This window comes from Euphorbia lathyris, chromosome 1 (genome assembly GCF_963576675.1).
Source record: "Euphorbia lathyris chromosome 1, ddEupLath1.1, whole genome shotgun sequence".
Classification (NCBI taxonomy): domain Eukaryota; kingdom Viridiplantae; phylum Streptophyta; class Magnoliopsida; order Malpighiales; family Euphorbiaceae; genus Euphorbia; species Euphorbia lathyris.
The window spans coordinates 114,542,212-114,548,350 of NC_088910.1; the positions used below are offsets into that span (position 1 = coordinate 114,542,212).

The 6,139-nt window shown below is 32.9% G+C and overlaps 1 long non-coding RNA gene across 9 annotated transcripts; it reads right to left on the reverse strand.

Annotated features, from left to right (window-relative positions):
• Positions 1 to 1,000: 1,000 nt before the first annotated feature.
• LOC136213689 (uncharacterized) lies at positions 1,001 to 4,752 on the reverse strand. Of its 9 annotated transcripts, XR_010680835.1 has the most exons (8): positions 4,051 to 4,752; positions 3,427 to 3,972; positions 3,269 to 3,350; positions 2,985 to 3,093; positions 2,254 to 2,372; positions 1,989 to 2,130; positions 1,628 to 1,683; positions 1,001 to 1,457 (listed from the first exon to the last, which is right to left on the reverse strand). It is a non-coding gene; the product is annotated as an uncharacterized lncRNA (long non-coding RNA). The 9 variants fall into 9 exon arrangements; XR_010680805.1 differs by lacking the exon at positions 2,985 to 3,093 and having other exon boundaries at positions 2,254 to 2,358; XR_010680823.1 differs by having other exon boundaries at positions 3,269 to 3,972.
• Positions 4,753 to 6,139: the final 1,387 nt, after the last annotated feature.

Genomic DNA, 6,139 nt, shown 5'->3' on the forward strand with positions numbered 1-6,139 from the left:
CTTTGATTAAGTTATGGTTTTTTTTTTTTTGATTGATTGAGATTAAGTTATGGTTTAATACGAGCATTTAACTTAAATTTATTATCATATGTTTTGTAAAATCATCTTCAATAAATAAATAAATAATTGAAAAATGTGCATTTAGCGAAGTATTTAGTGGTAAAGTACGGACTTAAAATTAAATGGAGCAAAATATAAGAATATACTAGTATAAAATAAAAGAATTGGAGGATCATTCCACAGAGTCACTACACCATAGATGGTCTGTTGCAACACCAAACAAGTGTTGGCTAAAGTCATTATTGTGTTGCTATTGACATATAGGCAACATTTTTTGCCAAAAAAACGTGTTGCATTTTTGCAGGTTGCCAAAGATGTCATTTGCAACATTTTTTCACATTTTTAGCAACATCAATACAAGTGTTGCTACTGGTATCAGTAGCAACATTTTCCTACCCTATGGCAACTAAAATGAAAATGTTGCCTAAATGAGACCAGATAACACTATTGTCGAATAAAATTATAAGCAACACTTTTAAACTTACTTGTAACATGTTTTTTTTGCAACATTGTTTTATAGGTGCAACCATTTTTATATAGAATTGCAACACTTTTTAATTTAACATTTTTTCATTTAATACTTTTTTATTTTACATTTTTGTTTTCAAACAATTCTTTCATATATGTTCATAACATCACTTTTTCTTTGACAATTTAACAGTTTTTTAATATAACACCATAATATAATAGCAATTTTTGAATTTAAATAATAGCATAAAAGAAATCCTTAATTGCAATTAAGAAACCATAATAGGTCAAATATGTTAACGGAAATTTAAAATTCTCACATGATCCAAAAATACATAATAAAAAATATAATAAAGTCATAATGTAACATATCCTTCAAACTCCTTAGAAAAGACTGTAGCATTCTCATATTCACTTGAAATTCCACCATATATATATATGTTGAGATTGGAATCACAAGAAGCTATCTGTATGTTTCCACTTAAAGAAGAGTAGGATTCTATCATTAAGTATATGAGGAGCAATGAAATCATTTTAGGCTTTTCAAGCTCAATTACTCGGCTTGACAAGAACAACTCCAAATTAGTAGATATTTACATACATACTCTTCAGGAATAATAAGATGCAACTAAGGCATTTGATCAACTTCAACCCCTAAATATTCAGTAGCATTCTCATTGTTACTCCCCCTAATAGCAAGGATCCCACTCCTCCCAACATAGAGATTATAACTCTGATAAAAGACATGCCAGTTAATGACTTTTCCATGACAAGTGCACCAGATGAGTTCACCTTCCAAGCATTTTCCAGACTCTGGTCTGTATTCTCTGTCTTAACTTTCAATGCCAGAAGCTCGGCTTATTGAATTAGAGCAGTTATCTTGGGATCATCCTTTCTGAGGAATGTTCCTTGAGTCTTACTATTTTGATCTGGTCAATGAAAGGCAAGAAAGAGATGCATTAAGTTGCGAAGAGGTAACAGACTGTATTTGATACAGATAAAATGTGCAAAACTTGTTTTGTCAATTGCAAATATCCGGATGAAATTCTAGTAATCTTTTAATCCATATGAAAAGGGAAAAGAAAGTTCTTGTATATACCTGCCAGAAACAACTTTTGCTATTTCTGTCCATCTCTTACCAAATATTTTTTGAGCCTGCAGATCACCTCAAGTTATCAGATTTGCAACCACATTCAATGATGGGATAACTCAATCAAAATTGAACTATGATAGTTATTTCTGATGAATCATTTGGAACCGGAAGAACAAAAATTATTTATAGGAATCGTGAAAAGAGAACTTGCATTTCCAATGTATATCATATACAAGGAGTTCTGCCACATTATCAGAGCTATTTATAGATACAAAACTTAACAAAAATAAGCATATATGACAATGACCACCAATTCATACGCTCATACAACTTAAGCATACATGATCTTTAAATTTCAAATACTTACAAGCTTATGTGGACTACGAACTGCAGTCGTTTAAGCATCACCTTCGTCTTCACCTTGTTGATCACTTGGTACTTCATGCTGAGGCATGTTGTACTTTTCTTTTCACGGAGCTATTAAATCGGGATTAAATCTCCTGCTGTATCTGTCCTAGAAAAAAAAGGAAACATAGGAATGATCAAATATGCCCTGCTCATGGTTAAGTGCAGCCTAAAAGTTAACCCATGTAATAGGAATTTTTCATCTTTTGATTAACATTTAAGCTCACCAGATATGATCAGATAGAACCCCGAGGTTACTTTTCAACCTATGCAGTTTCCATCCATGAAGTTAACTCAGACGATATTGATTACACAAACTCCAGCATGATAGCCTGAGATCGCAATACTGCCCTCGGAAATTAGAACATGTAGAGGATAGAAAAGTGGCAAAAAAGAGATGCACGAACTTCATATTTTATTCTTCATAGACTATTTTAATTCATGGACCAATCTAGGCCCTCCTATTATTTTTGTTATAAAATGATTTAAATGTGCAAACTAAGAATAAATGCAATAGCAGACAACATTTTTATCCAACCCTAGAGATTAATTTCAACTTATTGGAAAGAAGAACATAATGGAATTTTTGGAGTTGATAATGAAGGGATACATTAACCAATTAAGCTATTCAAGTGAAAAAAGAGTCAACATCGAGATATTGGGGTTTGTTATGAGTGTAAGCTCTATGTTCTCCAATGGCTCATGGAAACATGACAAAAGAATGTAGCATAAATTATCCTTAATGGATGAATCAAAATATCTATATAAAGATGTGCTATCATGGCATTGATTCATTTTACAAAAGCATAGATCAAGGTTTAAGATTCTCATCCACAGTCAACAACATTCGTGGCTGTAACCCCAAAAAATAACACGACAGACAGGAGAAAATTAGTGCATCTATAAACACAACAAGGTTGCACATAAAACAGAACCAAGTTTCCAGTCTGGAACATACTTGCATTGCTAAGACTAGGAAGTAGAGAACAAAATGATATTTCCCCAAGATGATAGCTTTCATATCAAGACATGCATGAAGCATAATTACCAGACCGGCAAGAGCCGTCCTACAAGGGAAGAAAAGATATAGATCCAGAGACTGATACAAAATTATATATGTAATATGAAATTGCTACACTGTGATACACATTTTATTTTTTCATTACATATGAATTTGAACCGAATCTTACAATTCCATTCTATTGACAACTAGGATTTCAGAGACTGGAAGAGAGTACTTACGGTGATAGCAAGAAACGATCAGAATGATATGGATTAAGAGTTAACAAGCCTTTCCCCAAATATACAAGACCTTGAGTCGCACCTGAGAAGGACATATTAAGTAAAACCTCAAAGCATGATTGCAAATACACAAGAAATAAACATATGAAAAGCATTACACAGAAAAGAAGGGCGACATCTTTGTAGTAATAGCTTGAAAGGTTCATAAGCATTTGAGCGATTCGAGCATTATTGGCTCCTGCACCTATCAAACCTAAGGACATAACTGCAGCCTGCAGTATTCACACAAATTTGGCAACCTTTAGGATGATAAAGTTATTAGTCTAGCAAATCTCATTTACCATTGCAACTTCAGAATCTGTGTCGTGGCTAAGTCTGTTCAACGTGTCCATAACATTAACCTGTTGCGGACTCTCCTAGTTAGAAGAAGGCACTTTGTCGAATTTTTTAGATCCTCCCATTCAGTATCACCGTCAATTTCATTATCCCCCCTGGTTTTTCTATGCCTGATACTTGTCTGAAGCAGAAGAGCAGAAGGCTATGCCGAATCCGAGGGAAGAAGAACTTCCCCACCAGGACCTACCCCCCAACCTACGTAATCATGGAGACTTTTGAAGCGGAAAGCAAAAGAAAGGGCATCTCGTTGCATTTCTATTGGCGAAAGAGCAGGACTTGCCCTTATTTTCCAGCCGTTCCCTCTGCATCTGAGAGGAGTTAGGTCAGGAAAGCTGTACTACACTACAAATACAGTAGTTTAGTAGCGCCTTTTGAATAAACGAAACCTTTCCGAAAGGCAAACAGCCGGCATTGCAAGCAAATAGAGAGCCTCCATTTCGGTGATCGGATCGGCGAAAGCTAAACCGCAAATCGAACTATGATATCCTCATCCGCTAGCCCCTCTTGTCCTTACATTTTGAGATCATGTCTCATGGAGAGAGTTCAGTAAGCAAACAATTTAATTTATCACCAAACAACAAAGTTGGTCTCAAACTATGCAAAAATACGAAATTTTTAGATAATCTCAAACAACAAAGTCCCTATCACTTATCCTTAAAGCAATGTAATAATGAGATGGATTTGCAATCATCTGATACAATTTGGAATGCGCTTTTAAAAGCAAAATGAGGAAGTAAGAAGATAAGACGCCAGAGTTCTTAATTTCATTGCCAAAGCTTTAAAGTAATATAATTTCTCTGCTCAATTGCAACTGCCCGTTGAAATTGTTAATTAGATAGAACCGGCAGACGTTGGATAGCTACAATAAGATTTGTACCTTTGGATTCGATATGCAGAGGAGACCAAGAGCTAAAGAAACAGCACGACGGATATTTTGTTCCCCATACTGTAAGAGATGTCCCATTGAACGAATTGTCATTTCAACCCCCAATTCCTCAGCCATTTTCGCTAAGGCGAGCCATGATAGAGTCGTACTGAGAGAGAATAGAAATTTGGAGAGAGATTTTTCTAGCGATGTGTTTTTAGGGTTTTTTTTTTGGGGGAAGCCAAAATTTTAGGTCGTTTTAGGGGGAAATGAAATATTGGTTCCCTCCATAATTTCACAAATACAAAAGTGTTCTCCCTTAAATTATTTTTATTTTTATTATTTTTTTTTACATAAAAGCCACTTGGTTTTCCAAAACTAAAGGTTAAAAAAAAATTAGGGCCTTAAACTATTAAAATTATCAATTAAATCCTAAACTAAGTAAAAATTATCAATTAAGTCTTTATCCTACGCAAAAAAAAAATCATTAATTGAGTCCTTAAGGAAAATAATTCGGTTGAACAGTTTCAGATCCTCTTCCAAAAAATTATTTTAGCCAACACAGAGATCATTAGAGTACATATCAAATAATCACTGTTTCTAATTTTATGATAAGATGAGGACTCAATTAATGATTTTTGCTTAGTTCAATGACCTAATTGATGATTTTAATAGTTTAAGATCCTAATTAAGTTTGAAGTTACAGTGTAAGAGGTCAAATGAGTATGTGTCATTTTTTTAATTCTGAGAGATGGAAAACTGCGTCATTTTGCATCTATTTGAATGAAGAAAAATGATTTATATAAAAAAAGTGTTACAATTTTGGCACATCTCTTGCAACACTTCATAATTAGTGTTCCAAAATATCAGAGTTATGTAAGTTTGACATGTCAATTGCAACATTTAATAAACAGTGTTGCAAAAGATCCCAAAAAATCATAAATTGTGCAACACATTGGAGGCAACACATGTATTTTAGGTTGCAAAAGACCATCTATGGTGTAGTGAGTTAAGGTGTTATTCATTGTAGAGGATCATTTATTATTCCACTTTCATCGAGAAACTAGTTTTTCTGTGCCAGCTCAGCTAACATATTCTAACTATTTTGACACCAATACTCTTTTCTATTTTTTCTTCTCCTTTTTTATGTATATAAATATAACCCAGTCCATTGTAGTTTTATTGTAATATTTTTCTTGGATATCTTTCCATTAATAAAAATTACTTCCATTTCTCCTTCTCTCTCTGTATATAATTTTTTTTTTTGAGACATGAAATATTTTCATTGTTGGAGAGTTTTTCATTCCAACTGTAATACATATTCTTTTAAGTATATATATCTTAAATATTTAATCATTACTTTTCTACATGTATATTTTTATAAAATATTTGATATTTTAATTTAAATTAGTTGTTTTTAAGAAAATAAATATGGTTGCAAAATTAAATTTTAAAACATGTGTTTTGACGGTGGATATCATATGATTGAGTGATTTTAGAATTTAACTATTAAAAATGATAATTTAATGAAATAAAATTTATAAAAGATCTTCGCCCCCTTGCATTACTTCCTAGGGTTTGAAATTGCTCACACACACAAAGGAATTCAC